Raw genomic sequence first — 10,532 nt, 5'->3', positions numbered from 1 at the left:
AAGTGTATATATATATATATATGATTGACCGTTGACTGAACACTATTCAATTTTTTTTCTCCGTGTTTTTCTCCTTGTCTCCGTATTCTTTCTGTTGAAGAGCGTAGCTCGAAACGTCAAAGACTTTCCGTATTCCCGAGCGTCATACTAATATATACTTTTGTTATTTACACCACCTGTCCTCGTCTGTTGTTATTATTTGTATATTCTCCCATATATATATATATATATATATATATATATGCGTGGTCTCCAATCTCGATACAGGGGAAGCAATTTCTGGCGAGATTTCAGACCGTCACTAGTAGTGGCCCTAGTAACAGTGGAAGGAACTTATGGAGTTGCTTCCTCTAGCGGTCTCAACGGTCTCAAATCTCGACATAGGGGAAGCAACTCATAAGTTGCTTCCTTGCTCCCCACCCCCGTATCGAGATTTGAGACAGTTACTAGGGAAGTAACGGCATCTAATCAAGCCACAGAAGTTGCTTCCCCTGCTGCAAGATTTGAGACGGTCTCAAATCTCGACACAGGGGAAGCAATTTCTGGCGAGATTTGAGACCGTCACTAGTAGTGGCCCTAGTAACAGGGGAAGGAACTTATGGAGTTGCTTCCTCTAGCGGTCTCAACGGTCTCAAATCTCGACATAGGTGAAGAAACGCATAAATTGCTTCCTTACTCCCCACCGTGTCGAGATTTGAGAAGACAGTTACTGAGAAGTAATGGTATCTAATCAAGCCACAGAAGTTGCTTTCCGGCTTCCCCTGCTGCGAGATATATATATATATAAGTGAACTTTCATTTGGGGTCTACATGTGGTTGTGAGTGCTTTGGCGGATTTGGTTGGGGTAGTGGGGGTTGTGGTGCTGGTGTTGTTTTTCCTGTCTATGTCCGATGTGCTGGGGGTTTCTGTGCTTTCAGGTGTTAGTGGAGGTTCGTTTGCTTTACCTTTTGTATTTTACGCTTTTTGCTTTGTAAGGTTTTTCCTCATCTTCACTACTGGATAAAGAGGAACTAGTGTCTGTATGATCTGTCTCGGGGAGTGTGACTGTGTCTGTGGTAGTGTGAGCATGTTGGTGTGAGTGTATGCTTGAATGAGAGGGTGAAGAAGGTTGGTTTGACATACTCTGAGTGGTTTCCTCCATTCTATGGGTTTCACGTCCTCTGTTGTTGGAGAGGAAACTACAGTTTTATTAAAATGTCGCTGTTGTTGCTGTTGCTTTTGTTGAGGATGCGATGTAGGTTGCAGGTGTAGCCATGTACCTCCCAACTTTTGGGGGAAAAAAGGCTCTCAGGTGGCTTGTGGTCCCACAAAAGTTGCATCTGGGCTTCTTGTCTTCCACGACGAAAAGCAGTTCCACCCTGTTGGGCTGCTGGATCAGGTCCGGGATTTTCTCGATATTTCTGGTTTCACATGGATTGATATTTCCAAATTGATCCCATACCAGTTCTCCCTGCTACTCCTTTTTACCTCCAGGAGTGATTCTGAATCGTGCACCGCACAGGCGACAATCCACCTGATGTTTACGCCTGGTGGCACATCATTTATACCAAATCTGGTCGTTCTATTTCAGAAGTAGGTGGGATACAGGACCCACTCCTCAGTCCATCGGGGTGGCACTGCGTTTCTTCGCGCGAACTCCTTACTTTTAAAGAGGAACTTAATGCTGGCAAACTCCACCTCCTACTCTGTATATGTGCCACATCTATGAAAATTTCTCTGAGGGCCTTCTCAACAGAACTGATGGAGGCTATTTCAGCTCTTCTACTTTTCCATGATACGCATCTGAAATATACTGTCTTCTTTTTTTGCCTCTATTATTTCGGGATGTACGAGCAGTGTGGATTTACCCCACCAAAATTTAATGATGTGTTTCGCTTTTTAGAGCTCATGAGTTTTGTCATCGAGTGCGATGGCAAACATTTCTCTATTTGTGTTCGCTACATCAGCAAACCTTTTATTTTTGTTATTGTTTTTGTTGCTGTCGTCATCGTTGTGGTTACTGCTGCTGCTGCTGTTCGTGGTGGTGGTGGAATTGTGGCCCCTTTCACCGTTGACGCTCTCACCCCCACCGTCATCGCTATTTTCCTCCACTCCGCCTTCAATTGTAGGATTATTTCCGTAGCATTGTTAACGAAACTACTGTCTCTGCTACTATTTCTACTGCCACTGCTGCTGCTGTTGCGGTTTCTCACGTTGTTGTCGCTACCACTACTACTGCTGTAACTGCTGCCGCTGTTACTGTCACTACTACAACTGCTGTTGGCGATGTTGCCACTGGTGTTAGTATGAGGTGGACTTTGTACTTTTTCTGCCTCCTCTTTCTCCTTCCCCTCTTCTGTATTGTTGCCAGTAATGGAGGGAAGGGGAGTAAAATCTTTAACAGTCATTAAACCTGCAGGGGATACAGTTTTTTCTTAACTGTTTCAAGATGCGCCCCATTATCTTGTTGAATTGTATATGATTAAACAACCACCGAACTTATATGGTGGGCTGAATATAGCCCCGCAAGGGACCAAACAAACACAGAAACCCAGTGACAACTTCTTGGTGTTTCTATTAACAACTTGGAACAAAATATATACTGAAAAAAACGGCACCAAACGGGTGTAAACAACTGTTTTCAAAAAGAACTTACTTGGAGCGTTCAAAAACACATCCGGTGCACTCCGCAGCAAATAAAGTAATTACAAAGTAACAATAAAGTAATAATAATGATGATAATAATAATAATAATAATAATAATAATAATAATAATAATAATAATAATAATAATAATAATTTCTATTAAAGGCACAAGGCCTGAAATTTGGTCGGAGGGGACTAGTCGATTACATCGACCCAGTGTTTCACTGGTACTTAATTTATTGACCTGGAAAGAAATGAAATGTAAAGTCGACCTCAGCGGAATTTGAACTCAGATCAAATGGCCGCTAAGCATTTTGCCCGGAGTGCTAACGACTCTGGCAGCTAACCGACTTAATACTAATAATACTAAAGGCACAAAGGCATAAAGCCTGAAATTTTGAACGAGGGGACTAATCGATTACATCGACTCCAGTGTTTCACTGGTACTTAATTTATCGACCCAAAAAGGATGAAAGGTAAAGTCGACTTCGGCGGAATTTGAACTCAGAACGTAGTGACAGGGGAAATACAGCTAAGCATTTCGTCCGGCGCGCTAACGATTCTGTCAGTTCACCGCCTTAATAATAATAACAATAATAATCCTTTCTATTAAAGGTACAAGTCTTGAAATGTAGGGGAGATGACTAGTCGACTTCATCACCCCCAGTGTTTCACTGGTACTCAAAGGATGAAATTCAAAGTCGACCTTAACGGAATTTGGACTCAGAACGAATTCGAACTCAGAACAAAAGGCCACCAAGCACTTTGCCCGGCGTGCTAATGATCTTGCAAGCTCGCCACCTTAATAATAATAATAATAATAATAATAATTATAATAGATGGATGGATTGGTGGATGGATGTATGTATCTATGAATGCCTGTGTGCATATTCATGTGTATGTATGTCTATCTGTACATTTGCATTTATGTACATAATATTTCTCTGCTTTATTCTGTATGTGCATTTCATGTGCACCGAGTTTTATTTGAATGTGTAAGCACGAGTATACACTTTTCCAGCATATGAAAAATGCTTCTCCTTTGATACGTGTTCGTTACACTAATTTTATATGTATATATGCATGCACCTGTGACGGGTATTTCTGTTATGTGTTATTTTTCCTGTATGTGTGTGCTTTGTATTGGTGAAAAATGTAAAAATATTGAGAGAAGGAGAAAAAAAATGAAGTAAAAAGGAAGAAAGAAAGGAAGGAAAAAAGATAGAAATGAAAGATGAACTTATTTTACCTGACTCCATTAGATTTCTCATCCATTAGATTTTGTACGTAGCAGAGAGATAGACGGAGAGGTTAGATCATCAATTTTCTTCCTTTCCTCCAACAGGCAGACGCCAGGCGACATTTTGATAATTTGCTGACTTTTACAAAAAAAATTAATGGTAATAAATTAATAAAAAGCCGGAAAGAAAAATAAATATATAATAAGGAAATGAGGAAGAAGAAAGCCCAAAATAAAACGAAACAAAAATAAAACAGTTACAAAATAAAATATGTTATTAAAAATAGATAAAAAAAAAGACATTTACGCATAAAAATAAAACAGCAAAAACAAAGATATATAATATAAACTATATAATAATAAAAAAGGGAATGGTCAAGGCAAAAATAAATTTAAAAAATTATAACAAGAAAATAATATCCTCCTTAACAACAACAACAGCAGCAGTAGTAGCAACAGCAACAACAACACAAATATAGTGCAAACAAACTATAAGAAAACGACTGCCGAAGCACGTTTGCTGATTATAGCTAATTTCATTATTCTTGTTATCTCATTGATTACTCTTGATTGAACGACAAAATGAAGCGAATAAAGAAAGAAAAAATGTAAAAATACAAAGTCGTCGAATGCGCAATCCTAGTCAGCAAGATGTTGATATGCTGGCCTAATCAACAGGGTGAATATTGGTCGACCAATGCTAATGTGTGCAGTCTAGTAACAAGCAAACGGTATACTTCAAACCCACCTCCATATTTGACCTGAAAAGTCAGTCTATGAAAAATACGTACGCGGCTCTGCTTAAATCAAAGTATCAATAATTCTGTCGGGACTAATGTGGATATCATTTTTTAATCCGAGAGGAAGAGAAAAGAAAAAGTTCATTTCGCAGACGTATGATCAAAGACATTCTAACCATGACCACTTAGTTTCACTAATATTCTTTTATCCTTCTGGTTTCTTCAGCGTGATTTGGCTGCTATTTCTAGAAGGTTAAGACACTCTACAGAGAATAGTCTGTCGATGATTAAAACCGTTCAAGCAGTGATCATCGCATCTTTTTAATTAAACGTTGTGTATCGTCTGATTGTCTGACAAAAATCAAAGCAGAAATCCAAAATATATTAAAGAAAAGTGGAGAGGAAAACCACTCCATGGGCAATATTCTACAAGATTTAACAACGAGAAAGTGAGATAGTGTGATGCCAGTTTTGGTACATAATCTCTGAAATAATGATTTCAAATTTTGGCACAAGGCCAGCAACTTTGTGGCTGGGGGGTATAAGTTGATTACATCGACCCCAGTGCTCAGCTGGTACTTATTTGATCGACCCCAAAACGATGAAAGGCAAAGACAACCTCGGTGGAATTGGAACTCGAGACGTAAGAAATTCCGTTAAGCATTTTGTCGGGCGTTGCTAACGTTACTGCCAGCTCGCCGCCTTTTGAAAGCTCTGAAATAATAGCAAAAACATATGTGATTTTAGCTGCACAAGACCAATGTCTTGCTACAAATGTTGTTTTATATATATATTTAATTGAAGAGTAAGGCAGTGAGCAAATAGAACCCTTGGCACGCCGGGCAAATACTTGGTGATATTTCGCCAGTCTGTACGTTCTGATTTCAAACTCCATCAAAATCGACTTTTCTTTCATCCTCTCAGTGTTGATAAAATAAATACCAGCTGGTTACTGGACTTATGCCAAAAATTGAAATTAATATTTAATTGAAGGGTTCATACCGTTTTCAGGTACTCCTATTTAGGATGATGACACTAATGTCCCTTTTGGACCGCCAAATTCAATACCAACAGGAAAAATATGAGTAAGGAGAGAACTGCAGACGACTGACGTTCTGTGAAAGAAGTAATTGACATAGTAATTAGTGCGGAGCCTATGAGTTGGGACAAAAGAGTGATGAGCGTTGGAAAGACGAGTGGAACGGGAATGCTTTGCGTATAGATGATACACCTTCATGGCGGAAAGGTAATTATAGCAGAGTTAGAAAAGGCAGAGCAGTGTATCAGAGACTGTAGCGTATCAGTGTGTGATTTTACGTTAATAGAAAAGAATGGTAATATTAAATGCAAACTACATAGCCGGGACCATGAAAATATTGGCCACATCACTATTATCTGACCAGTCCTTGCAGAATCCGAGAATATTCAGTGACACGATTGGGTTTGTAGCTAGACTAGATATAGCCCACATTTCATGCATACTCTATAAAAATTCTACCCAATAATATAGCACCAGACATAATCTTCAGTAGTGTTGTACAAATTTTTCAGAAAAAGTTTCACAAAATTCAAGAAGAAAACGCTAGAGATCACCAAATTTATATTTACTTTTAATTACACTCTTACATATTAAATTATGTGGCGAGCTGTCAGAATAGTTTAGCTCACCGGACAAAATACTTAACAACATTTCTTCTAGCTTTGCGTCCTGAGTTCAAATTTCGCCGAGGTCGACCTTTCAGGGTAGATAGAATAAGTACCAGTTGAGCATTGAGGTCGATGTAATAAACTAGTCCCCTTCCAACAAATTTCAGACCTTTACCGTTTGTAGAAACAATTACGCAAAGCAAAAGAGATATTTTGAATTAAGAAATTAACACTGTATCGTAGAAAACGAAGAATAAAAATTTACATTTAACTGACTTAGATTATCTTATGTGAAAAGAAGAATGTGACTTTGTTAGTCTTATGAAGCTTGCAATGGACCAACAAAGCTTTGGTAGGGTCTACTGGTGGACTGCCAGGGTTACGTCGAGAAACATTCTATAATGTAGTTGCCAAACGATGTAACACAACACATACATTTTACAATCAACTCCTAGTAATAACACATTCTCTACAGAACAACCAACAAACAATATATTACAAACCACAGAAAACATATCGCTCACAATCAGTACCTACTATATCTGGATATATCTCAGTCAACAACTACTCCCTACTTGAATGGCCATGACACAACAAAACTTGACTTGGCCGAAAATATCTAAGTTATCGAAGTTACAACACAACACATACTTAACCGATATCAGATGGTATACTACCAACAACTCACACAATTCACATTCTGTATGAGTGTCACCAACTAATACACTAGAATACATACGGTACAATTTCTTAATCATCGTTCGACACTAAAACACGTCACATCAGTCACATAGTTCTTATGAAATACAAACACCTCTAAATACTTAAACACAAAGGTTCTCAACAATTTTTCGCCTATGGACCCCTTGATTCTTGTTTTCCTCAACTGGACCTCTATAGCGATTCGATGTATATATTAAAAAAATCCTATTGTGTTTTTGTAATTAAATATTATTAGGAATTGTATAAAAGACTAAAATATTTTGTGTATTGTAGAAATATAACTAATTTATTGCACATAAATTTTAAGAGCAAAATCTTATATGGACCCTAGTTAAGAACCATTTGTTTAACAGGAAAACTTAAAACAAATATATGTTTATCGCCAGCTGGTTATAGATGCCATCTACACCCAATATATATATATATATATATATATATATATATATATATATATATATATATATATATATATATATATATTGCAACCAGGGGAGCGAACCCCTACCATTTTCTTGCAGTCGACAGAAGATTTTCTAACTAGCTACTTTGCTTAAACAAATAGAAATATCTAGAAACAGAAAAAAAAAAAAAAACGTTCTGTCGATTGAAAACAGAAAAAAATTCTCTGATAATAGGTGCCTTACAAAAAAAAACTTTTTTTAAATGCAACGGTAAATACAAAACAAAAATTACCTGAGCTACACATATATACAAAATAGAGAAAATAACATTACTAGGCACTGCATACTTGTTACATAGAGTATTTTCAATACATCAGAGTTCAGAACGACTGAAAAAAAATACTGCACGTACTCAAGGCACACGGAGATGCACTCGATAGTGCTGTGAAAGCATGCAATTAAAAAATACTGCTGAAAAATAATATTAATGATCCGGAATTGGTCAATTAGTTCTTAATTATTTGGCCGTCTCATTCAATTGATTATACAGTTATTTTTTGTGCAATCATCAAAAAATCCTACAAAGAAAAAAATATATAAATGTATATTTGATAAAAAAAGATAATAAAGCATAAATAAACGCTTTGAATACTTAAGAGTTGGCGGAAGGGTGACAGAGAAAACGGAGTGCTTTAGTTGAATAGAAAAGGTTTCTGGAAGGAATGTTGCCAATCAGTGAGTTGGGGGAAAAGTTTGCAAATGGAGAGAAACAGGTTAGAATCATTAGAAACTGTACGCAGAAGAGAAAGGAAATAAAGTGTAGATTGAAGGAAATAAGTTAGTAGTTTTACTGGTAATTTTGTTTAATGTTTGATGTGATTGGGTTAATGTTTATCTCATTGTGCCATACAGTAATAATGTTGTTGGCACTCCGTCGCTTACGGCGTCGAGGGTTCCAGTTGATCCGAGCAACGGAACAGCCTGCTCGTGAAATTAACGTGCAAGTGGCTGAGCACTCCACAGACACGCGTACCCTTAACGTAGTTCTCGGGGATATTCAGCGTGACACAGTGTGACAAGGCTGGCCCCTTTGAACCACAGGCGCAACAGAAACAGGAAGTAAGAGAGAAAGTTGTGGTGAATGAGTACAGCAGGGTTCTCCACCATCGCCTGTCGGAGCCTCGTGGAACTTTAGGTGTTTTCGCTCAATAAACACTCACAACGCCCGGTCTGGGAATCGAAACCGCGATCCTATGACCGCGAGTCCGCTGCCCTAACCACTGGGCCATTGCGCCTCCACGCCATACAGTAAACATAGAAATAAAATAGATAGTAAAATGAAGAGAGAGAAGAAGACATAGAAGGAATTGAAGGCGATAGAAATGCTTACAAACAAGGGAGATGTGTGTGTGCGTGTGTGGGGGGAGAGAGAGAGCGGGAGGAGAGGAGTATGTGTGTGAAAATAGGAATAATATCGAACGGAATGATGCCTGGAAATATAGGATGGATATAATGTATAGGGTCATTCAGAAGGGATTTCCCTTGCTTTGTCATAGGTCTTGAACAGAGCCCTTCCTATCTAGATTAACAAGGAAATTAACATTGTTAACAGAATGACGAATAGAATAAGGAAGATCGTGCGTACAATAAAGTATTGAATAATAGATAAGGATAAGAAATAGAATGAATGAGTCAATATAATTCTGGGTAAAATAACGCAACTACTTCAATAAATATAAGAGAAAGGTTATACAAAAAGGATTTGCAGTTATAGAATTAATGGAATTAGATTCTAGCTGTATTCTATTTTTTTTCTTAATCTTTTATAAGTTTCATTCAATGAAATAAGGTCCTGCTGGGACATCGTCTTCAAAGAGTTTTGCCGATTGTAGCAACTTAAATACTTTTTTTAAAGGGACATAATCGAGGCGAATCTGAATACAACACTGTGCTTTGGTCGCCGCTGTGCCATTTCCGCTACCACTGAGAGCATTAAGAATGGAAAAGGAAAGAACCGCTGACATTAACAGGGTGAAACTCCTTGTATAATGTAGACCTACATGTTTCATCTGAAGATATATTTTCTAAATGAAAAAACAAGAATAGTAACTTCATTGGTCTCATGAAACTTGATGTGGATCAACAAAGCTTAAGTAAGGATTACAGCTAGATAACTTAGGTCACGTCATGAATCGCAGCTCAACAAAATCATCATCAATCAATATAACACTACATACTCTTTACAATCAGCTCCCAATGACTACCGAACAAAATAATACAACCCACACAACAGAAACGCCACACAATCATCACCCAACTCCACGCAATCATCACCACACAAGTGGTGAGTTGGGAGAATCGCTAAGCACTCAGAGAAAAATGCTCATTTCGTCCGTTTTTACTTTCTGAGTTCAAATGCCGCCGAGGTCGACTTTGTTTTTCATACTTTCGGGGTCGATAAGATAAGTATCAGTTGAACAGTGGGGTCGATGTAATCGACTTGCCCACTACCCCAAAATATGAAACTAATATAATAACCTCCCATGTAGTTGTACTGAATCAATATCTGATCGTATTACATCAACATCCCACACAATTCGCGTTTTCTACGACTGTCATCTACATCAGCGCTTCATAAACTATGGGTCGCGAAAATTAGATTCAAACACTTGAATTTCAGTTTATATGTGATTTCTGAAATGTTGTTGCATGTTCTTTTGTCATTTAGCACCAAATACCTATGTGAAACGACTTTTTCAGCTTTAACACTTATTAAAACCAAATATCGTTCAATGCTGAAAAACGTAGAAGATGCTTGACGTTCAGCAGTGTCAAATATTACAGCAAGGTTTAATTTGTCACGCAGCAAAAAGCAAGCACATCCGTCACATTGATTTTTCACTTCTTTTCTCACGCCCTTTCAAAGCCTAGCCAGGCTCCTGGGCCCGGTTTCCCGGTTTCTTTGGCGTTTGTGTCCCCCCCCCCCAGCTGGACGGGACGCCAGGCCATCGCAGCGTTACGCAAGAAACAGGAAGAAAGAGTGAGAGAAAGTTGAGGCGAAAGAGTACAACAGGGATCCCCACCACCCCCTGCCGGAGCCTCATGGAGCTTTAGGTGTTTTCGCTCAATAAACACTCACAACGCCCGGTCTGGGA

General features: G+C 38.3%; 1 long non-coding RNA gene across 2 annotated transcripts in view; it reads right to left on the bottom strand.

Moving 5' to 3' along the window:
• LOC128251003 (uncharacterized) overlaps nucleotides 1-10,532 on the bottom strand; it is a 43,632-nt gene that overhangs the window by 24,817 nt on the left and 8,283 nt on the right. Inside the window, exon 2 of one of the 2 annotated variants that reach the window (XR_008266918.1) lies at nucleotides 3,876-4,001. This is a non-coding gene — a long non-coding RNA (uncharacterized LOC128251003). Of the gene's footprint in view, nucleotides 1-3,875; nucleotides 4,006-10,532 lie in introns of both variants that reach the window. The other variant, XR_008266917.1, reaches the window with a different exon arrangement.

This window comes from Octopus bimaculoides, chromosome 2, assembly GCF_001194135.2.
Source record: "Octopus bimaculoides isolate UCB-OBI-ISO-001 chromosome 2, ASM119413v2, whole genome shotgun sequence".
In the NCBI taxonomy this organism is placed as follows: Eukaryota; Metazoa; Mollusca; class Cephalopoda; order Octopoda; family Octopodidae; genus Octopus; species Octopus bimaculoides.
Note: the sequence above shows the minus strand (reverse complement) of the source record. Positions and strands in the feature narration are given on the sequence as shown.